We start from the raw sequence: 24742 nt of genomic DNA, 5'->3' as shown, positions 1-24742 counted from the left end.
ATTTGAAAAAAAATGTTTTTGTAGATGAATTACATTAAAGATTTAAAATGATATCATCATGCATTTTTAAAGTAGGCCCTGAAGTTAACAACTTTGGTCTTTAGAAATTATATGTGGATGAGAACAGACACAGAAGAAGCCATGTGAAAACATAGAACTAAAAGGCAATACCCACAAGTCAAGGAGCACCAAGAGTTTCCAGCACTTTGAGTAAGCCTGCCTGTATCCTTCCCCAGTCATTTATGAAGCAGTGCAGGTCTGCGGATGGCTACACTCTGGCTCCATGTCCAGAGTAAACCTCTGTTATCTGAAGGCACTACTGTGCTTCATATAATTTGTTATAACAGCACCAGAAAGCTAGGAGAATAAGTACAAATCTATCTGACTGAAAGTGCTTGAAACATACAATCTATGATGACCTGTGAACTGTTACAGTAGAGTTACAAGGGGATTTCTTTCAAGTAAAGCTGCCCGGGAAAGGTTTCGGTGGAGATGGTTTTGTCGAGATTTTGAAGAATATGTACTCTGACAAGGAAGAACAGGATCAGGTCGAGAGTTCAAAATGTATGCTGCACTAAGAATTAGTGGTCCCAAGACAGGAATCTAATCAGGACAAACTCTAACGCCAAAGCAGTTTAGTTGCATTAAGGAGGAGGAGGAGAAGAGGCAGATGGCAATAATGATGATGATGATGGCGGAGAAGGAGAAGGAGAAGGAGGAGGAGGAGGAAGAAGGAGGAGGAGGAGGGGACCAGAATTTGCTCTTTTTAAAGATACTTTGTCAAAAAGGCTTCGAACACACAAAAATATGCTCTTGCTGATGAATCACTAGGGAGGAGATAATTTAAGGAGATAAGAGAAAATATCAGAGATTTCTGACTGGCCTTTGGGGTCGTGTGGGTGTCTAAGCTTCTTGCTTATGTCACAGGATAGGAAAGGGAAACTAATGTACATATTTCCAGCTCATGTTTCTTCAGTCTCCCTTGTAAGATTATCATATGGATTAAAGATGACTGATGTTTAAAGTCCGAGCACAATGTTCCGCTCTTAGTAGGAGTTTAGTATGTAGTAGCCGAACTCAATGCTAGAAACTGCAATCAGGATCTAATATCCACTTTAAATTCTGTCTACAAAGGTCAGTTCTGCAGGTCTCAGTATCACATTTTATTTGCCATTTTGGTTCCTCTTTTCTGGTATGGGATGCCCTTCTGTATGTGTTACTTTTATTGGTTAATGAATAAAGAAACTAGCTTGGCCTATAGCAAGGTAGAAGGAAGGCAGCGGTCAGAGAGAAGCCATGTAGCCCTGACGGAGACAGATCCCAGAACTTTTCTGGTAAACCAGTGTCATGTGGCAATACACAGATTAATAGAAATGGGTTAAATTAATATGTAAGAGTCATCCAATAAGAAGCTAGAGCTAATGGGTCAAGCAGCATTTTAACTAATACAGTTTCTATGTGGTTGTTTTGGTTCTGGGCAAACGGAACGAATAATCAACGTCCTTCTACACTTTTCTCTAAAAGGAACCTGACTTTGATAACTCAAATGCTAATTTCAGTTCAGATATAAGTCTGTATCGTGATGCCTAGCTAACCATGCATCTAAACAGTAAATATAGAGTATTTCAGTGGGGCATATTTTATGCTTCGAGTGTCACCTACAGCTCGGAAATGATGTGCTTACGCAGAGTGTCCTAACAGAGCAGCTGAAAGGCATTTGGGAGGATGACTTGTACAAAGTTAAGGCATGTTCAGATGGATCCTCAGAGGAAGGAAGGCAACTGGTTAGGTCCTACATCCGGAAAGATGCCCTACTCCCATGTCCCCTGCAGAAGTGTGAATGGGCACCAACTGCGTCTGCTTAGTAGGGGGCTGAATCATGTGAAAGGTTAATTAGATGTTTAAAACCACAGTTACTCCATTCCCCTGCCCAGTGCCCTTTATTGTTGGCTTGTCTCTTCCTGCATGGGAGCCAGAGAGCAAGAGACATTTGTACCAGCGAATCGCTTCAGTCTGCCTCCTGGACTGTTGATTTGGTGGAGTAAACAAGAGAGAGAATGGGCTCCATGAAAAATACCCAGCTAATATCTGCTTTTAAAAGCACAACATTTAAATGTGATTAATGGTTGCAGAGAGTATGTTATCTGCAAGATTACCAAAACTAATCATAGTGTAATTATAATGATGAATTATGAGCCCACTTGGTTTTGTACAAGCGTAAAGGGAACATAGCAGAAATGAAATTATAGTGTACATTCCAGCTTCACTGTCAAGTATCATTGTAAAGCCACTGTGGCCTTGACTCCGTGATTAAATGATGCCAGATGCCATAAAGACTCTTTCCAGGGTCTTGAGAAGAAGCAGCTAACTTGGACGTTTTCATTTCCTTTTTCCTTGGATTGAGAGTGCATGTATGACTGCATACAAAGACTGCATCCTGTGCTGGTGACATGCGACCAAGATGGGTTCCTCTTCATTGTAGTCCATGGTTATAGTCCTATTTATGTCTATAATGTATTCCAGAAAATATTTGAAAGTTAAAAGTTTGAAGATCAAGCAATAGACATAATTATTTCGTGTGATCCACAAGGAGAGAGCGTGATGCATCAGAGACCCGAAAGTATATAGTGAAATCCGTCCTCACTGTGATGATGAACTCACTGTCCCAGAGGAGGAGGTTTGGCAGAGTCCAGGCAAGTCTGGACAGAAGACCTTCCTCTGGGGATCTGGCCAGGGACTTTGCTTCTGCACTGTTCCACAGTATCTCCTCTAGATCCTCCTTACAGAGACAGGAATCTGCAAACAAGCTTCCACAGGGCTGTGCCCTGCTCACCTGTAGAGACATCGTGGGATGAGAAGCATTTACTGTATTATCACACAAAACCAGGGGTCACTTGGTTGAGGACTACACTGTTAAAGCTGCGAGCTTCTTCTACAACCTTAGTCTACTTGGATACAAAAAGAGAAGAAAGGAAGATGGGAAGAAATGGTTCCAATGTCCCAGTCCTCTCCTCACTTAATCATGAGGTCAAGGTCACAGTAACTTTAAAATGATGGAGTCAAGTCAGCCTGTGCATTATAATTTTATTTCTCTGTTAAGCCTCCTTTGTTCATGCTTAAAATCAAGTGGATTCTTAAAATTTACCCTTAAATTTTACAATGATTAGAGCAAGAACTGTAGTAGAATAAACTAGGTACAAGAGGCAGAGGGAGCATCCTTCTCTGGGGCACTGTGAGTCCTGGTGCCACATTCTGACAGATGGAAGTCAGTCATTTGAGTAAGGTGTGCTTCCCTTGGGCTGCTGCAGTAAATTTTTCCTTTTCTTTCTTTTTTATTTTGTTTTGCATTTCAACCACAGTTCTCCCTCACACCTCTCCTTCCACCCCACCCCCTTTGCCTCCCTCCTATCCTACCGACCATCCATTCCTCTCAAAGTGTAAGCCCTTCCACAGGGAGAAGACTCAGGGGAAACCCTGTCATATTAAGTAGAGGCAGGACCAAGCCCTTCCCCCATGCATTAAGGCTGAGCAAGGCCTCCCACCATAGGAAATGGGCCTCAACAAGCCAGCTCATGCACCTGAGATAGAGCCTGGTCCTACTGCCAGGGGCCCCTCAGATAGTCCAAGCTTCACCACTGTCTCCCACATGCAGAGGCCTAGTTTGGTCTCATGGAGGCTCCTCAGCTGTAAGTCTAGAGTTGATGAGTTTCCACAAGTTTCGTTCAGCTGTCTCTGCAGATTTTCCCTTGCTGATCTTGACCTCCCCTGTTCCTCCTCACTGCCTTTGACTAAATTCCCGGAACTTGGCCTGGACAAACATGGTGGGTACTCACTCATAAGTGGATACTAGATGTAAAGCAAAGGATAACCAGACTACAGTCCACAGCTCCAGAGAAGCTAGGTAAGAAGGAGGACACTAAGAGGAATGCATGGATCACACTGGGAAGGGGAATTAGATGAGATCTCCTGGGTACACTGACGGCGAGGGGGAAGCCATGAAGGGGAGGGGATGGGGATGCTGTAGTAATTACAAACAATCTGTTGGGTGTTTTGAAATAGCAGGCATTTATTCTGTCACAGTTCTGGAGGCCAGACTAGAGTTACGGTACATCTGCCTAAGCCAGATGGTATGATGCCAACATCCTTCAGTTGTGTCTCTAAAGACCCGTCTTCTAAGTAAGTTCATATTCACATATCAAGGGGCTAAAAGGTGGAAACACTTGAGGATTGGCTACCATCTATCCTACTCTAGACAAGAACTGAATTTAGCGGGTTCTCTTTCAGAGTCCACTGTACACGAAGAAATTTTTCTAAGCCTTGGCTTCCCCGGGTTTCTTTCATGTGTCAGTTATGTGGTTCTAGATATGTGCTCATTAGTTCAACAAATAATTGAGCACCTCCCTTAAGCCAGGTTATAATATATATTGGGTAGAGGACAGTGAATAAGATGAACTTGATCTTTGCCTTGAATATGGATTAGAGTCTCAATTGTCATCCTAGATAAACTGCAGCAACAGCAACCATTGCATCACGAACCCATAGCCACCAACTGAGTTAAGTACATTCTACTCCTTCTACCCACCATATTGGGCCCACGCTGGCTCTCCTTTCCACCTAAGTGGCTACACATTTTTTTATGATAAAGCTCTCCTGCCCGAGCCCCTCAAAGACTTTACTTGCATTAATTGCCCATTTGACCCATCATACTGCCCACTGAAATGAAGTTCCTTTTCCAAGGAGCCATGAAGAAAATCATCATCATTTTTTAAGAATCTGGGGTGTAATACACATGGTATCTGTATTTACTAAGAAGCAAAACTGAATAGCCGATTTTCTTGTAGTATAAAATCCTTTTCTATATAATTGTAGTCATTTGGTGGAAAATTCAAAGTGTTCTTGGAGAGCATCAGGGTCTTCTGTTAATCCTTTAATCCAGCCATAGTGACATCTCCTGGTTGGCCTGAGCGATGACAGGTAGGCATCTAAGGGGACTTGAAATTCTAAACATAGACCTAAGAGGAATGGGAGAAAATTTTGTTCATCAGATGCTTGCTTTCCAACCCTCAGCATTTTCTAATACTCTAATTCCATTCTGCTTTTTTCTACTACCTTCAAGGCAAACAAAGCCCTGGAAGCCTAAGAAAGTTCAAATAACAGTAGCTCCCCCCACTGAAGATGAGTCAAAAAAAAAAAAAAGCAGCAGAATCAAACAAAAACTACAACATGCTTCTAGCTGAGAAGTCCCTGTGGGAAATGCTGGCAGGGCTTGTATATTAGACAGTGGGGCTGGGCTTTCTGCTTGGAGACTCCCAACCTCCTCCTTGTCTTTGCATACAAGTTGGAAGACAGGCTTTTTTGGGTTTCGTTTTGTTTTGTTTTTGGCTTTGGGAATCAAGGCTGACTAGTGATCACACAATTGTGTGTTGACTTCGGTCTCCTTTATTCACGCTTTACAACAAAACAACTATTGTTTACAACCTAATAATAATATAATTGCAGACAGGCAGGAATAAAAACACAAAAGGTCTTTCCTCTACAGATAGAAAGTTGGCTTCGGTACAGGCCAGGGAGAGCAAACTGGATGCATTTCCTATGAGAATGCTTTTTTCACGATGGTGTAGTACAAATTGCTCCTAAAACTTTTAAAGATTAGACCTCTGTGATGTGGGCTGGTAGATCACAAGGTGCCCTCCCCACCATTCTATTGGTCTTCCTTGATGGTTCCACTGCCTAGCTCGTATGTTCCCTCCTCTCACTCTCTTTCTCCCCGCCTCACTCTGCCCGTGTGTTTGTGTGTGTGTGTGTGTGGTGTGTGTGTGTGTCTGGAACCTTCCATTCATCTCTGCATTCTTCCACAGCAGTTGATAAATGGGGAAATCTCATGGCTTTCTCACAGATGTATCCACGGCTTCTGATAAATCCTAGGGTGAGATAAGACATGGCAACTCCTGACATACTGGGAAGCCTTTTTTCTATGCATACCTTGACTGTTGTTATTCTAAATATGTCAGCTTGCTATCCAGATAAAATACGGCTTAAACTTGATTCACCTTTTCACATTAGAAATTTTAAATGGAATTTCAGAAGCTAACAATCTTATTAGTGCTTGATAGGATCAACAGGTCCTAAGGTGTAAAGAGTTCTAGTAATAATATCCTTTGGAGCTAGATATTTTTAATTGTCCTCACTATACCACTGTATTAAGTCAGACAAAATATTTATGTACTGTGCACGTTATTAATTTACTTTTAAAGAGTCAACACTGGAGACCCTGCTCCAGAAATATTTATAAACAGTTGATGTGTTTGGTCATTAAAATCAGCTCAACGTGTGCATCATTTTTCTTTTTAATGAGAGTTTTGTGTTTTGTTTTTATAGAGTACAACAATATTCTTTAATTGGGAGCTGAAATAGAATGGAAGAGACTATTTTTTTTCTTACAAGCAAATTATCCGTGTCTTAAATATTTTTGCCTAATCAGAGGTCAAAAGACACCAGAGCATTCTGTTGCCTTCAAGGCATGCTCACAAAAAATCCACCCCATAGCAGCAGTGAAGCAAAAACTACCACATTGTTTACTCTCAAATATTATTATGGCAATCTATCATTCACGTTTCAAGTTCATGACTTTACAGGCATTTCTCCCAGGTAAGGTATTCTAAGTGTGTATTTTCTCACTAAAGTGGTATGTCGTTTGAAATCAAGGCTTTGTATTGATCCACATTTTCCGTGCTTGAACAGATTGCCTGAAGAACCATTTGTTCAATTATGAATAAATCTAGAAGCGTGACGAGACTCTTAAAATAACTCAACCTAGGTGAATTTCTGCCAGAGAAAACAAGAGTTCTTTGTTATAAGGAAAGATCAACTGGGACATTGATATGAATCCCAGGGACAATAAAGGCAGATTTTCTGATAAGGAGTTGATTTACAAGACTAGAAGGCAAGTGAGTCCTCCAGTTTTAGATGATGCCAAACTCTAGCCCCCAGGCCAACCCTGAGCAATAAGAACACAGCCGCATTCATTCATCTATGTGCCATCCGTGACTGTTTGCCGTGATGGGGTTGAGTGGATGCAGAAGAGACTATTTTGTCTGTGAAGCTGAAAATGTTCCCTGCCTGCCCCTTTCCTGAAGAATTGTGACAACCTTTCCTTTATTTTCTCATCTGTTTAAAACATTTACTAGTTCCTGTACACAAACAGCCAACAACCACAATGAAAACAGAGTCCTAGGTAAAGACCCAAATAATTGCATGAGAGAGAAGCATCAAGATTTTTTTAAATCAAAACTGAAGCATTGGTTTAAACAAAATAATTGTTTAAATTATTCAAACTAGATTGTTTGAACTACGAAGAAAAATTTTGTCATAAGCAAATCATTTAGTGTGTGTGTGTGTGTGTGTGTGTGTGAGAGAGAGAGAGAGAGAGAGAGAGAGAGAGAGAGAGAGAGAGAGAGAGAGAATGCACATATTGATACCAGAGGAAAATTCTAAGGGGTTGGTCTTCTCTTTGCAACTTTACATGGTTTGTTGATTGGTTTTTGTATACTGGACTCTAACTAGACATATCTGAGAATAGGGAATTTTAATTAAGAAAAATCCTCCATAAAACTGGCCTGTAGGAAATTCTATAGAGCATTTTTTTTTGTTAATGATTGTTGTGGGAGGGTGCAACTCAGTGTGGGTGGCACCATTCCTGTGTAGGTGGTATTAGATGGTATAAGAAAACAAAATGGGCTAAACAGAATAAGTATGTATTTCAGTAAAGACAAAATAATGTCCCCTCCATAATTAAAGTGGTCGAATGTAACCAACCTGCTTCCAGGTTGCTGACTAAACGTGGGGGATGGTGGTATATTAGAGGCTCTCTGTTGGTCTCTGTCTTTAGCAAATTTGACAGTCAGTAGTTGTGCAAGGATGTATTGCCAAGCCAATATATAACCTCCATCTCTGCCACTCTGATTTGAGTTCTGGGGATGGAACTCAGAACTTCATGGAAAGTAATTTTACTTGTTGAGCTCTCTTGATGGCCTGTGAAGTATATTTCAAGAACAAATGCAGCATAATAAAGTAGTTATCTCAAGTATTGTCATGTGTGTAGCTTTAAAAATGATTTCATTTTGACTTCTTGTAGACCTTGCAGTATAAACAGACATTGGATGGAGTATCAAAAATTAAAATGTTAGTCTTAGCCAAGGATACTAGTGACAAAAAAAAATAGAGTAAACCATGTATCCACAAACACTGTAACAAGTCAATACATCATTAGTAATAATTAATCTAACACAATAGGCTTAATGTGATACCAAATTGGATTGACGTGATATCTGTTCTTGTAATATGAGCATGGCTCCTGGAGGTATTTGATATCACTAGTGGTTTCTAGGTGGCCACTAAGGGTGTTATAAGAAAACATTCTTTCTATGGGACAGCTTGCAGTAGGGCCCTCCTTTTCCAGGGGTGTTACTACCTAGAGTACCACGGAGTGGCACAATTTACCCCAGCCCAGTAGGTGGACCATGCAGGTCAAGCATCTTAATAGGCTTGGTTGTGAGATTCAACTTGGCACAAGGCAATGGTAATGAGAATGGATTTGTTGTGTGCATATATGTAGTTCAGTATAGTTAACATTTTATCCTTTTATCAGAATTAGATGGGCTCTTATATTTTGGATAGTTGGAAAGGAATAAATTTTAATAAGAAGCAATTAAAGTATATCCCAATAATAGCCTACCATTTAGAAAAGAAATTTGTGATGTCTGTGCTCTTAAAGATGTAACTTTTATATCCCTGAAAGAAATTGCATGTTCTGAAAACTTGAAATCATCTCAATCATAAGAAATACTGGCTTTTAAATTTTCCCAGACCTTTCAGGAGAAGGTAATTTGGATTTTTTTAAACTTAATTTTCCAAATAATTGCTGTGGTTCCACCCCCATTTCTCCATTAATATAGCCCAGATGGCTGAAGAGAGGTAGCAAAGAAAAATGTGAACTTGGGGATGGAGACATAAAACAAGCTGGCCACGGAACTAAGAACATTGGTGTAATTTCATGTCATTTTTCTGACCGCAAGTTGTAACAAGCTATCCAGTCTGCTATTGTTCTTCATGTTCCTGGCAGACCCTGAACTTTTTATTTGGAGAGACTGATGACCAAATAGAACCGCACTGAACCACACACTGTCCAAGGGTTTGCCAAGCTGCTGAGGGAGAGAATATCTCCTCTTCCCTTTGTGCAAGGATGATGGAAAAGCAAACAAAATCTCCTTATTCACTTCATACTTTTCTTTGCACTTCTTGCTCCCTTTTCTTTTTAGTTAATTTAAATCCTTACTTTTATTAATCTGCTTATAATTTTTCTCAGCCCTGTGATTGTTCTTCTATATATAGGAATTAATATTTGTATAATTGACGATTTGAAATTAGAGTCGTTGTGGATATTTTGGGCTTCATTTATGATCTATATTTATCTTACCTGTTGCACACTCCACACAATATGTTCTAAGGCAGAAACACTCATCAGTTAACTAGGGCACTGGGGGATTTTCTTTCTGAAGTAGTCATTTCAAAATTTTTACTGTCACATGCTTTTTAAATCTTTCTCTACTAACCTACATATATCTAGCTGATTTATGCTCTGCTATTATTATTTCTTAGTGACAAAATTTTATTATTAGTGTTGTACTTTCTACTAAAGCATTCTTATTCTACAGAATAGAATAATGCTGAGAACAAAGCCAACATCCATCATCGACCTGCTGCACTTCTCTGACAGTTTACCACAGTGTGAACACTGAGTGTGGAAGATCAGATATTGATAGGTTGGTCTGTTCTGAGGGTTCTGCACCTTGTAAAGGCCGATCTTCCCCTTTGCCTTTACCATCTTGGCTTTTGTGCTTCTCTCTCTTAATATCTCATATGATACCACTCATTGTGCAATAGGGTCCTCACTAATGACATTGCTCGCTTCAATTATCTCTTAGCATTCTCTCAATACACTTGCATTCTCAGGCGCTAAGAGGTAATACTTCAATATATGTTTCGAGAGGACACAATTCAACTTGTAATAAGCATATAAAGACTACAATAAAGAAATTGAGCTGAATTTTGACATGATTTACCCTTTGGCCATACATTGCAGTAACTTTCTGAATAATTATATAATTGTATAATATATGTAATATAGTTCTATGTTCTTCAATTTCATGCTTCATCACCCCCTTTTGCCTGAACAGATGCTGACCCTCCTCCTTACCAGTTGCAGCATTCATGTAAGCAGACCCTTCTCCTTACCTAGGCAGCACAGTAGAGATAGCCTTGTGGTTGGAGGTGAGGGTGACTCCGCCTTGATGTTGTGAACAAGGAGTACTGTCCCCATTAATCACCTGACATGTAACTGGTGTGGGAGGTCCTTCTAAATATGTGTTACTTTTATTGGTTAATGAATAAAGAAAATGCCTTGGCCTGTGATAAGGGAGAGTAGAGCTAGGTGGGGAAGGGGGGAACTATAATGAAAGCTGGGAGAAAGAAAGCAGAGTCAGGATCAGGAGATGCCATGGAGTCATCAGAGGAAGAAGATGTAAGCTGCTAGTCGGAACCTTGCTGGTAGGCCACGAGCCTTGTGGTAAAATATAAAATAATGGAAAAGGGGTTAAATTAAGACATAATAGCTAGCCAATAAGAAGCTAGAGCTAACAGACCAAACAGTGATTTAGATAATATAGTTTCTTTACAATTATTTTGGGAATTTGGGCAGCCAGGAACAAACAAATGGCCTCTTACTACAAATTTGGTGCCCAGTTACATTGGTATGGATCTTACTTTATTGATACAAATTTAAAGTCAATTTTGTTATATGTATATTTCTATTATTGATTAAGGTATTGTGTTTGGACAGCTCATTTGAAAATGTAATGCATAATTAAGAAATATAGGTTAATAGAGAGTCATCTGTAATAGTTAAACTTGTAGTCATGTTAGTTAGGTTTTCTAGATATATAGAGATACATTTCAGTTAGATGGATACTCTTCAAATCTTTCAGAGACCTTCAGAATATGGCATTTAAAATGTTTTAAGAACTTAGGACTTTTTATGACAATGAGACACATCTGCTCCTGGCAGTACCAATTACTTCAAGAGGATGATGGGCATTGAAGAGGCATGTCAAGGAGTCTGTTAGCTATTTGGGCAAGAAACTGCTCTTGCCTGGACTGCTTGATGAACTGGACATGCAGTACCCACAGAGAAATGACTTCTGAACTTTCCTAAATGTGAGACTGTCCTTTGGGATTCCTACTTCATGTAAGAGTCTGCCAGACATTCTGCAGGACACAGAAAAAAGTGACTGACAAGCTGCCAAAATAAGCGGAACTGTCTTTGAAATTTCCTGCTTCACGGGGATGTCTGCCATATAATATGGGCCTGTAGGCTGAAGATGGATACACCAATGGTACAGAAGATCTTTGGCTAACTACTCAGGCAGCGAGATGTCTCTGTCAATTCTAGAGTTTTGAAAGTTGCTTATAATGCACTTCCTGTCTACTTAGGTAATATTATATCTTTCTGGAGTCTTTGATGGAGTTTTGAAGAATAGATGGTTATAATAATTTTCCTTAGTTATGATAAAAGATAAAGTAGATATAAATGTTATAGCTGTAATTCTTACTTGATACCTATTTTGTTATGTGTAATTTTACTATTTTAAGGTTAAAAACTTTCCTTTTTATTTAAACAGAAAAGGGAAAATGGTGTGGGAGGTTCTTCTATATATGTGTTGCTTTTATTGGTTAATGAATAAAGAAACTGCCTTTGCCTATGATAGGGTAGAGTAGAGCTAGGCAAGGAAAACTGTACTGAATGCTGGGAGAAAGAAGGCAGAGTCTGGAGATGCCATGGAGCCAACAGAGGAGAAAGATGCAAGCTGCTAACCAGGACCTTGCTGGTAGCCTACAAGCCTCGTGGTAAAATATAAAATAATGGAAATGGGTTAAATTAAGATGTAGGAGCTAGCCAATAAGAAACTAGAGCTAATAGGCCAAGAAGTGATTTAAATAATATACTTTCTGTGTGATTATTTCAGGAGTCTGGGTGGCTGGGAATAAACAAGCGGCTTCCTACTACACGTACCAGCTTGGGCAGAGGAGAGATGTGCTCCCCCATCATACACATCAAAGCCTGAGACAGGTGGAGAACTTGATCTTGGGTTCATAAGAATGGGAGGGCTCTCCCTGCCCCTCACCAGCTGCAGCACTCAGGAGAGTGGTCTCTACCTCACTGAGCAACACAGTAGAGCTGGCCCTGATGGTGTAGGTGTGGGAGAACTGACACTGAAGCAGTAAAAGCAGGAGAACTGACCCCACCTCTTGCTCATTGCTGCAATGGGTGAAGTAGCTGGAGCAACACTGGAGAACTCACCCCAATAGTGAGGACAGGGGAGAACTGCATTCTGAGGAACTGGGGTTAGAACTTTCCACATTTGAATTTGGGGTGAAAGCAAAATTCAACCTGTAACAATCTTACATGAAACCACCTTCTGTGATCAAGCCGATGGGTCTGAAAATACCTGGTGTAGATAAATCCAAAAAGTCCACTTAATGCAGCACGTGCTGTACATTTAGGAAACTCTCAGAGTGCATGGGGCTGTTGATTTACTGGGTAAGAGCACTTGAAGCTAATGTGAAGACCTGGATTCAGTTCCCAGTGTGCACGTGGCAGTTCCAGCTGCCTATAACTCCAGCTCTGGGTATCCCACTTCCTTTTCTGGCCTCCAGGTAGTCATGTCCTTCATGTACTCATGAGCACACACACACGCGCGTGCATACACACACACACATACACAAAACTTAAAAAAACAAATAAATAAATAGGTCTACTTCTTTTTTTAATCTTGAAGATAAAGTAGAGGAATTCTGACTGGAAGGAAGGAAAGAAGGAAGGAAGGGAGGGAGGGAAGGAGGGAGGGAGGGAGGGAGGGAGGGAGGGAGGGAGGGAGGGAGGAAGGAAGACCAATTTTTTTCCCATTGTGATCATATTTAGATTGACGACCTGCTGCCTTGCCTCTGCCTAGTCCTAAGCAACCCCAGTGCACTGTTGGTGCATACTGTCTCTAATAGGCAACCAATTCCAGCTTCATAACATTTCCAAAATGCACTCTTAATTTTCTATAAGGCATTTCATAAGATAGTTCATAACTTTATTAACTTTTCCTTCACATTGTACCAACCCACTGGCACCAATTTCTCCACCAACTTCTCCAGCGTGTGAGGTGCTCTGTTATGAATGGCATTTGATCACAGTTTTGCAGCTAATTATTTCATTGAAAAGAATAAGGAGAAGGAGGATTGCAATGCAGAAATGTACAGCCTTTGAATAGGATTTCAGTGCAGAATACTTATCCAGCCTCCATGGAAACAGAATTCTTCACCAGACTCATTACAGAGGCAAACTTGCTAAGCACTTTAAGACATTAGTGGTTCGTAATGATGTTAGCCCATTCTCTGGACTGCTGCATATTTATAGTGGGTTCTTAGCAGAGTGGAGGCCTTGGGAATTAATCCTTATTTAATGAGACATATTGGAAGGTGATGAGAGGCATCTACCATTGATGAGAAACCTTAATTTAATAAATTATGTTGCAGCATTATACATTTACCTCAGTCTACATATTTGACAACTTAGGACAGGATAATTTTGTGAGAAATTGTAATAAAATATTGGATTTATGAGTAATGAATTTTAGCACCTATAAAGTGTTCTGTATTTGCTTTAAGGGGTTTAAATTTTCACACTTTCTTGCTTTCATTAAGCATCCGCAGGCTGCACTAAGTCAAATGGCTGGACGTTGGGTTTTGGATGGAGAGTGTTTTTAGTAAGGTGGCAGCCAATGCATTTGAGAAAATGTAATTTATTTTAGATTAAAGTATAATATATGTTTCATTTTGAACTGTCTGGAGAATGCCATAAGTACATATTTGTATGTGAAAAGTACTATTGGATTCTCACTAGTGAACTGCAAATTTCCTCTATCTATGCCAAGGCTTTGGTAGAAAGCACAATTAAAATGAATTTGGGTACCAAGCAATGTTTGGATCTTCAAATATATTATTGTAGTAGGACCCGTGATCAATCACTTATATTTTATCTCATTTTTAGAAAGCATTAAAAAATTAACTGTTGGGAATGAAACACCAAAATAATTTTCTTTGTGACTCATCTAATACTCTATTCTGTCCCATCCTTGCATGTAGGAGAAATGCCCTCCCCTGAATAGGACCTCAAGTTTTCAAATCCAGTGAACACTCAGCTAATTTGATAATGATATCTTTGGATAGCGAACACTAATGCACGATGAGCTAACAATAAAGTGTTGCATTTGATACTAATTGGCAATCAGCAATTGCGGTTATTTCCTGGACGTATTTTCCTCATTGATAAAATGAGCCATTTTTAGTTTCTTCGTTGCTTTCAAATTGGCATACACCTAAATTTTTTAAAAAGATTCATTTGATTGCTTTTGATATTGATGCAAGTTACTGACACATTATATGTGCTACCTTTAACCTTGTAGTTAATACTTCCGTAGTTCAGTGGTTCATGGTTTTGATGTAAAGACACTAACATTGCTGTTCTCTATAAAAATTCACAGAAAAGAACACTTCAAAGAACAGGTAAACAAGCTTTTTGTAAATTCACCTTAAATTGTCCACCAAATATATAATGACTTACAGACTGTGACAGTTTGAATGTAGTTGGTCCCAATAAGCTCATAGGTACTGGCACTTTTGAGATGGGTGGCTTTATTGGAGTAGGCATGGCCTTGTTGGAGGAAGTGTGTCACTGTGAAGGTGGGTTTTGAGGTCTCATATATGTTCCAGCTACACCTAGTATCTCAGTCCACTTCCTACTGCTTTTGGCCCAAGATGTAGAATTCTCAGCTCCTTCTCCAGTACCATGTTCCTGGCCTGTGCGCTGCCATCCTTCCAGCCACCATGCCCCCTGCCCATGATGATGTAGACTAAACCTCTGAAACTGTAAGCCACCATTTAAATGGTTTCCTGCATAAGGCTTGCCATGGTCATGGTGTCTCTACACAGAAATAGAAACCCTAAGTAAGACACAGAGAAATAGGCAATTAACCCAATGATCTCCAGAAGAGGAAGCTCCCGTTTGAGCAATAGCCATAGTCCTTGGTACACTCTATGAAACTGCTGATCATTAATTTGGAACCCCCAAAAGATAATCTCAGGGAAGCTAGTCAGCTCAGGGAAGGAGATGATGTACCTCAAAAAGCAGCTAGATTTTTCTGCACAGTGGCAAATGACACATATTTTCATCAGCCCAGGGCATGGGGCTTCGTCAGTTACTCAATTCTGCCTGTTGAGAGAAGAGCATCCAGGAACCAGCCAGGACTGGAAAGGACCTGCAAACCTTAGTTTGCTCCCTGAGGTCATCTGGGACAGGACACAAATTTCGATTTCTAATTATACTGCTACAACTAAAGGGGGTTGAGGCTCCAGAGGGTCCCATCGCTGTATGTACACTGCACAAATGTAATCGCTCATCTGGACGTTTTCAGCGAAGGCCAAACATCTGGATGCTTGGAAATCTAAGCTAACAAGTGAAAAACACCTATTACGTTATCATTATGATTGCTACTAAGCATTTGTGTACTTCATTCCAAGAGTGATCTCAACATGTTTAAAAGCCTGGAAACAAAAACAAAATGCATTTCCCCCTTCCACTTTGGATCTAGTACTCTGAAACAAAAGCTGATGGAGGGAATGGTATTTCTGCTGCAATGTATTTCTTAATATTGCAAACCCTCTGAAAATAATTGCACAGGCCAGTACAGGGGGAACAAGTCCAGGACTTGAATAGGGAAAAGGCTTTCTTTCTTTCTTTCCTTATCATGGCTCCACCTAAGAAAGTTTAAGAAAATAACAATTTCTTAAGTTTTCCACATCACTCTGCCATCTTGATACTCTGATAGTAGTTATAGTAGATGTAAGCGGTTGTCCTTTTGGAATATCATCTTCCACAAGAGAAGGGACCCTCATCTTCAACTTCTCCACCCATTGAATAGGTCCCAACACATGGCAGGCCCTCAATAAATACTTTCATGATTCAGTAACATCATTATGAACACATTTCCAAGGGAAGAAATCATCAATACTTTACTAATGAGGTTAATAATTTTACTGACATTACCAACTAGAAACAGCTTTCCCTAAAGTGCTTCAGTGATTATTTGTATTTATCTTTCTGTTGTGAAGAATTCTTATGAAATTCCTAATCATGTGTGTATTACATCATGTGTAATTCCTAAGACACACTATTCTCAAGTCAGTCTTTCATCACAGCTCGTAGCAAAGCATTGTGGAAGACTAGGAAGATAGCTTACTCTCTAAATTGCTTGCCTGGCAAGCATGACTATATGAGTTTGATCCTCAGGACCTGTATGAAAAAATGTCAGAAATAATGGACATTCTCAAAATTCCAATGCTAGGGAGATGGAGGGCAAGCTGTGGGACCCTGTGGTTCCCTGGTCAATCAGGCTACCCGACTCACTGAGCTCCATGTTTAACTTTTAAAATAAATATTCACAGGACCTGACAGTGATAATGTCTTCTGGCCACCAAATGCATGCACCCACATTTCTAGCACCCACCCACCCAAACCCACACAGAAAGCATAATGCAAGCGGGAGAGCATTCATTGCATAGCCAAGCCTTTCAGGCTGTATTCTACTCGATCATTCGTTTCTGTTGTGTTGGGGGTAGTTTACTTAGTCTCTCAAGACATCATTTTATTTAGCTCTAACAGTTACCACAGCAAGAGAGACTGGTGAAATGGCTCATTATTTAAGAGCACTTGCTTCTCTTCCAGAGGAACTGGGCTCAATTCCCAGTCCCACAGGGTGACTCACAACTTTTTGTAACTCCAATATCAAGGGATCTGACACCCTCTTCTGACCGTCATGGGCACTGCACACATATGGTGAGCAGGACTACATGTAGGCAAAACAGCCATGCACATAAAAGTGTTCCAAAACTCAACAGCAACTGGGCTCTTGCTAAGTGATTGCCTCCTCCTTCCTTCCTCTTCTCTGGCCCTCTATCTTAATGTGGAGCACAGCATCATCATCATCATCATCATTATCACTCACATCACGGTCATCACAGAGGCATGCTTTATGCATTTAGAAGATTAGCATTGAAGACTTCCTAGAGTCTTAAGAGTTAAGCAAAAATCTTCCACAGCCATTTTTATATCCACATCAGGTTCTTTCGCCCCTAAAGGAGAAGGCAGGGCTGACTTTCCAAGACTGTCAAGTGAGAGATTAATTACATTGCTGGTGAACACTCTTCTTCCGCTTGCCTGGCGATGTCTGAAATCACTCCTGTCTGATTTCTCAGTTTCAAAAAACCCAACTAACTTCCAATCTGGAGGTAGAAGGGAGGGGCTGGCATTGTATTCCATATGCCTTATGCTATTTTCGTGTCTGCAGTTGAAATTCTCCCATGTGGAGTTTGTGATGAGCCATCCTCTAATCAAACAATGCACCCTAGAAGGTAGAGCATTGGCCCAGGCAGTGAGGATGACGAGGCTGCCTTGGGAAGGCAGCTTGGCTGGGTTATGCTCCTGAGGAACACCTCTCAGTCCTGGCTGCAGAAGCCCAAAAATCTTTCCAACCCATTCTCTGGTGGAATCTGCTATTTTAATTATTGACCATAGCAATAGAAGTGTTTCATCTCTTACCATTAATAAATGGTTTGCTTATTCTTGTTAATATGACTCTTTTTTTCATACACCATGCTGTTTATATAGAAATATGAGGTCACATATCCACACTGCATGTTAGACACTGTGCTCTGACCATTGTAGTTGTGTGTGTGAGCTCATGTGTCTCTCATAACACAGTTGCTCCAACTGTATAGATGAAGAAAGTGAACACAGAGATAGAGTAGGGCTTCCCAAATGTTCATGCATAATTAATGCAGTAGATTGTTACCGTCGACTCTAGATTCTGCCATCTGTTTCTGACCAAAGAGCATGGTGCTGAGAACATGTCTCAGTTTCCTGCTGATACTGCTGCTTCAGAGACCACATGGGTTGTGTGACGATAAAGTTGCCCAGGGTTGCAAAGCCGGTAGATGAGAGGCTATCATCAAACAGAGGATCCAGCCTCAGGCCTTTTCCTTGCTTTGTATTAACTAGATAAGTCTAAATGTATTCACAGAAGTTTTGGTTTCCATATATATAAGCCATTTTCTACTTTTTGTGCATGTCAGCGGGTGTCTTTGTCCATGTGCCGATGAACAGACACTTTCATGTGTGCGCTTTCTAACTCCACACTCCGCAGAGTACAATATGTGTCAACAGGAAATAGTCATTAGCAAATTCTTTCATCGTTCTTGTGCTCATTTGTACAATTATGATCATTAGTTTCAATAGCAGATCTCTGGGCTCATCGTGGTCTCTGCAACCTTCCATTTGAAAATAAAGGGTCTGTGTTTCAAAAGCATATGCAATCTCATACTTACCTCCTAGTAGGAGAGTAGTTCTTTTTGCAATTTGACGTAATGACAGGTGTAATTAATGCAATGCAATTGAGAGCTCCTAAGTCATTAGCTCCGACTTTTCACTGGATTTATGAGCCTATGATTCATGAAGTTCAGGTGCCACCACTTGGAGATTTTCCCCAGCTGTCTAACTCGTTGAAGGCCTGCTCTGCTGACTTGCAGGACCTTTCTCTTGGTTGTCCCAATTGCCCTTCCTGTGATCTACCTCTGTTGTCACCCTGTGCTCTTTGTTAACATTGAGGTTTCCACCGTGTGTCACTGGAGACGATTGCAAGTGTACCAAGTCGCCGCACTCAGGGATCTGATATCCTCCATTCATTATCAGGGATTCCCATTAGATACAAACCTGTTCTCCTGAACCACCTGTTCTGAGCACAATTCAGGCCAGCACGCCTCCTCTATCATCTCCAAATGAATGAAATGTTCCAATAAATGCCAAAGGTTGAGGACACAGTTCCTTCATGTGAGAACAGACACTGAAAATAAGCATCAGCCTTTTCCTTGGCTGTTTCCCAAATGCATTTTTGCAAATATGCGGTTCTTACCCTGCTGGAGTTCCTTCTCCGGGATGCTTTCCCAGGGACTGTCTGGCCCTGTATGGATTGCCAAGGTTTGCCTTTGTTTGTTTACTTGTGATTTTGGTGCCCTCTGCTGTTCCTAGCCTCCACAGAGCATGTTCATTTTCACAGAAAATTCGAGATGGAAACTTTAGGGTTTTGTTTCTTGTAAGAAGGTGAAGTCTTTTCTGTGACTGAGGTCACTTATTTAAAAGCTCAGTTCAGCTCAAAGGTGGACCAGTCTATGAAATTAAATAAACACCCTCAGACTTTTCAAACAGTTAGTTCTCTATGACCTCAGGAACCCAGGCTCACCCACTGACTGATGTGAAAAGACAAAGGGTACTTTAAAAAAAAAAAAAAAAAACAACAGGGTGTAATATTGACCAGTTGCAGGGTTTTCTCATATACTGTGTGGAGAATTGTTCCTGAATCATAAACTTTCATGAACTTAAAAACACACTAAAAATTTGCCAGAACAGTCTTTGCACAAACCTGACACCGAAGTTTTGAGAAGCTGAAGTAGTTCCCGAGCCAGTCTGTGAAGTTCAGATGCGAACCTAATTTATTATTATATGTTTTTATGTTAGTAAATCAAATATATTAATTTGGGAAACTTGAGATATTATAAACTTTCTAGTTTTTTATTTTAAGCCAAAATAAATAATAAACATTCAGTTAACTTTTTAGAGTAATTTAATTATCTTGGCATTTATTTAATAAAACCCATAAGCTATGTCGGGTGACTTAAAAGTCCAATTTTCAATGTTTATTTTCTTGTTATGCTTGTTAATGTAGCTCCTGACCAACTAAGTGTATTCATGGAGCTGTTGTTGTCCCTCTTATTTCTGCATGATTACTGGAGACCAAAGAAATTCTGGAATTCATCCAGAAATATATTTCTTGTATTTAGCCCAGTTGAAGTCATGTTTATTACTTCAAAAAAAAAACTTTATAGAAGATATAAAGTCTCTACTCGTAGAAACCACCACCTATTTTGTTTTGAAATACCCAACAGGCCCTAGAAGTCATCACTGGAGTAGCTCGGCCGTTTATTTATTTAGGGCCGTCTGAAGCTGCCACTGGCTTCTTGCCAGCAGACAGAGGCCATGTGCTCCTCTGCGAAGAAATCTGGGCACGTTCATGAATAAACGCAAAGGTTTCCAATTCCCATTGTAGAATCTGATGCTTTGAAATTCTATCATGGATGTTGCACACTTTCTGTATCTGCATGTGCCCATTTCCGTGGGTTACACTTTCGTCCACACTCTCGTTTTTTTCTCCCCAGGTCTCTCAGATCTTTTACCTAAACTATTAAAAATGTGAAAGGCAGACACGCAAAAGCCATTCTGCCTAACAGCTTATGCTGTAGGACCAGAATTTGTGAGAGGCGTCCTTGCCTTTGACCGTTTCCTCTTGCTAAAGGCCGGGGAGAGAGGCTCAGCAGCTAGTGATTGTCCACGTTGGAAGCAAGGCCAAGAATGTGTTTCGCTACTGCTGATTCCCGGGCCAGTGCTGACTGCACAGTGCATGAAGTTCATTGTGGGGGTCCCTGCAGACGCCATGGCTGGCTGAGTAACAATCTGCATGAGGCAAGAGGAAAACTGGTTCAACACGACTTAGTTAACCAGCGTTGGTTCAGATTTCTAGAATCTACCCAAGCAGTGAATTTTAGACATATAGACATAGTTCAAACACAATATAACTTTTGGGGGAAAGTTGCCTTGTGACAGTTATTACCACTGAGCTTGAAGCATGACTAGCTGCGCAGCACAGGCCTCTTTGGCAAAGCACATGCCTTTTACAAAGTACCTGTAACCTCATCCCTAGGCATGGATTCTACTGCCTGAGAAACAAAGCTCAAGATAAAGGTCTAGGAGGAAGTGCTTGGCCTAAGTTTAACCTGCGACCTCTTTCAATGGAATGGGTTCTGTTGACTGGGAACCAATGCTCAGGAGTCTGCAAAGAGTCTGCGATAAACATACTAGTCTGGAGGATTCAGTGAGGCCTGGTCCTACACATAGCGAGGATCACCAGACTACTAACTACAGCCCCTGCCAGCTCTCCAGGCGGAAACAGTTAGAAATCCCTCCGGTTCAAGAGAGAAGTCTGACTGCTTAGTAGTTCTGGTTTCCCCACTGCTCTGTACGAACACGAGGACCTCACACCCTCTGCAGCTCATCCTCTAAGCCTCCTTGCAGAACATTTGGTGAACTTGAAATTAATATATCAGGATCTTGAAGTCATGGGTTGCATTCGGAGGCAGCAGGCCTAGGAGGCTTCTCTTACAATCAGTCTTCTAGCGATCTTTGAGGGGATGTTTGACCAGCATTGGTACCAGCATATGGCTAAGTCTATGATTTTGTATTTTTAAGCAGTATAATTTCTAATTATCAAATACTAAATGTCTCTTAGAGAAAAATGTATTAGGTTTTGAAATTGTGACTATCTTTCGGGTAAGAGTGCCTCAAACGTCACCTGTGAGCTTTCCATTGCTTCATCCAGCACATCGACAGAGACTTTACCGTGTGTCCATGGCGCATGAGCACCAACAATAATGATATTAAAGAGAGGTAAGTCCTGAAATAACAGAGGAAAACCATGTTCTCCCAAGGAGTCCTTTAATAACGTAAAGAGCAAACCCACCGCCTTGGAGCTGTGCCCACAGGTTTTTACCCTCGCACTAAGTGTATGTTAGTGCGATGTCATATCCAGCTGCCTCTGATGAACAGAGGCCAGGTCCTCTCCAGCCTTGTCTGTCCACTTCATCCATAAGAGCAAATCCTGCCTGATGAGCCTGCTCACCTTCTTTATGGTTTCCTTCAGCTGTCATCTCACCTACAAAGACTTTCTCGGGGGGCCCTGTAGTGCTGAGATAGAGAGCCCTGCCCTACTCCATGTTTTTAAAACATCTTACCTATTTCTATGCTAATTATCCTTGAATTGCATTCGAATTACTTTGCTATTTGGATTTTTCTCTTTGTCTTATATATCTTCATATTTCCTATATCAGACACACACACAAGCACACACACACACACACACTACTAGAAATTATGGACAAGTTGAAATCTTGTTGGTAGTCATTCAAGTAGTTGATAAAAAACAGAGCAAGTCATTTAGCCATTGCCTTTCTCTCTTTTATACTCCTATGAAAGAATCCCTGAGACTAAATCATGGATGATGGAAAGTTCTAGAGACTGGGAAGTTCGCAATCAATGTGTGAGCCTCTGGTGAGGTCCTTCTGTGATATTGTTACATGACAGTAGACAAGAGGTGACAGGAAAATGTCCCCAGAACAAGGGTGTGAGCTCATGGTTTGATAGCAATAACATTCCTGTAATCACTCTACCAACCTTCTTATGAGACTTGAGCCCACACAGCCCACATCAGCTCTCTAAACTCCATCCTTTTAATACTGTTACAGTGCCAATCAAATTCTAAGCTGAGGTCTGGAGGCATCAAACGATCAATCCACAGCACCTACTCCATGGCATGCACTGTAGCCAATTTGTCTTGGAAGGCTCACTCAGGATTTCATTATATAAAATTCAATATTCTTTGAGTGCGGTTGGTAACACCTGTAGTAAGTATTTTCCATACTAAAATTATAAAATAGCGTGCCGTGCCAAAATTGTTAAGATCCTTGATCAAGCACTTGTCCCAATGACCTAGGGGCTCAGAATTCTTTGCCAGGGAGTGAAACTCTTTCTTCCTGTCCTTCTCTAACACCCAGGTTTAGGACAACTTCCTAAGACAGTGGGTTTTTTTTATTTTTTTGGCATGAAACCATTTGCCTTCATTCCTCTTTTTTTCCAATTTAATGCCTGAATGGAAGAATAGTAATATTCTCTAAACCTACTGGAAGAGTTAAAAACATATATTTTGAGTGCCTAGGATTTTGACTCAGCTTAAGACAAATCTAATTTTGACGAGTATTCCTGCCTTTGAGTTATGACCATTTTTAATTAAATACCAGAAATGGAGCATGGAAATGATATCTGTATTAGTAATAAACCCTGAGCCATGCCACTGGCCTAGATATTAGGGCAGAGGCACAGCTGGCTTTCCCAAGGTGCCCTGCCAACAAGCTGACATCCCTACCTTTATTTAACAGGGATCTAAACTTGCCTTTCCTACGTCAGCACCATCTTCAGTCTTTCTGCTTTTCCTTGTCACCTCTGGGGATTTCCACGCCGCTCACTGCTGACAGCTGTTTTTTCTTCCCTTGTTTTCTAAATTACTACTCCTTGGACAAACAAAAACATTCAAACTACTGAATCTCGTGGGATGTTTCAAAGGTTTCGTTGTATATTACAGCACACTGCACCTAGTATTTGTGTGCATTTAAAGTTGGGTTTCAATACCATTTCAGAAAATAAATGATTGCAAATGAATCACAATTTTTTTTCCATTCTCATTTTCTTGCTAATGTGGTGGGTAACCCAGGTATATTGTAACAGTGTAAGGTTTGACATCCTATGCGTGTAGTTCTGTTCATTTCAGGGTCCTATACTCTTCACTAACCTTCCCCAGTCAGAGAGAAGTTGGTCCTTCTTCACTCAGTTTGAAAGACTTCTGAAAGAGTATTAATTTTTATTCTGAGCAGGTGTATAAGCTCCTCATATTTGAAATATTACCATATCATTAGCAAAATAATAACGTGCCACTGGGTATTTTCTCATGAAAAATGCCCGACAGTGATTGCCCTCAGGTTTTTTTTTTCTGTATCATTTATATTTAAAACATGAACATTAAATTGTAGGCTCTGAAGATAAGTAAGAAAAGGTGTGTTTAGCATGTTTGCGGTTACATATGCCTCTGTTAGTCACTGTAGTTCGACTTGCCTTGAAGCCAGTAAGCATAACACATCCGAGTCCTCACTAGCCTGGGTCCTTCCAGGTCTAGGGAGAAATCTAAAACTAGGTTTTAGAAAATGCTCAAAACTCAAATACTTTACCACAACCAGGTCAGACCATAATCCTGTTCTGCTTCAACTTCAGAGAACATGCTGAGATGTGAGGGGCCACCCAACTGAGGTGATGCCCGCTTCCCAGCAATAGTTTACTGTTTTGCCAACATAACCTACTGAGGTTGAGCAGTTTTTACTATATTGTGTTTATTAGTCCTGTGTTGGCCTTGGAACCTGTCTTGGTCTCTAACCATAACACAAGGAAGAGTGGGGCAGCAAAAAAGAATTTGAGACTTAACCCCCAACCCCTCCTAGAGCAATGCCCTCTATCCTTTCTCTATCCAATCACATATGACTCTTTAAAAAATGTTTGTGTGTGTGAGAGAGTGTTTCCCTGCATGTATGTCTCTGCACATCATGAGTGCCTGGTACAAAGCAGAGAACAGATGGTTCTGAACCACCACCTGGGTCCTGGGAACCATGGTCCTCTGTGAGAGCCGCAGGTGCTCTTAACAGCTAATTTATCTCTCCATCCCCACCACCTTTTAAAGTCCATTCTCATCCAAACGATCACTTTTCCAGAAACACCAGCAGTGGGGATTCAGTCCATGAATCTGATTTGTTCTCACAATCTGAAGACAGAAAGAATAACCAAACAACAGCTTCCCGATCCTGTATACTTTGAGAAAGT

The 24742-nt window shown here is 40.6% G+C and overlaps 1 protein-coding gene and 1 pseudogene across 1 annotated transcript in view; one reads left to right on the top strand and one right to left on the bottom strand.

Annotated features, from left to right (window-relative positions):
- Positions 1–24742, top strand: part of Fbxl7 (F-box and leucine rich repeat protein 7) — a 357688-nt gene that overhangs the window by 248092 nt on the left and 84854 nt on the right. The gene's annotated exons all lie outside the window — the stretch shown is intronic.
- The window catches only part of LOC125414890 (large ribosomal subunit protein eL6-like), a 174326-nt pseudogene that overhangs the window by 140166 nt on the left and 9418 nt on the right, over positions 1–24742 (bottom strand).

Source organism: Myodes glareolus, chromosome 15, assembly GCF_982192425.1.
Source record: "Myodes glareolus chromosome 15, mMyoGla1.1, whole genome shotgun sequence".
In the NCBI taxonomy this organism is placed as follows: Eukaryota; Metazoa; Chordata; class Mammalia; order Rodentia; family Cricetidae; genus Myodes; species Myodes glareolus.
Note: the sequence above shows the minus strand (reverse complement) of the source record. Positions and strands in the feature narration are given on the sequence as shown.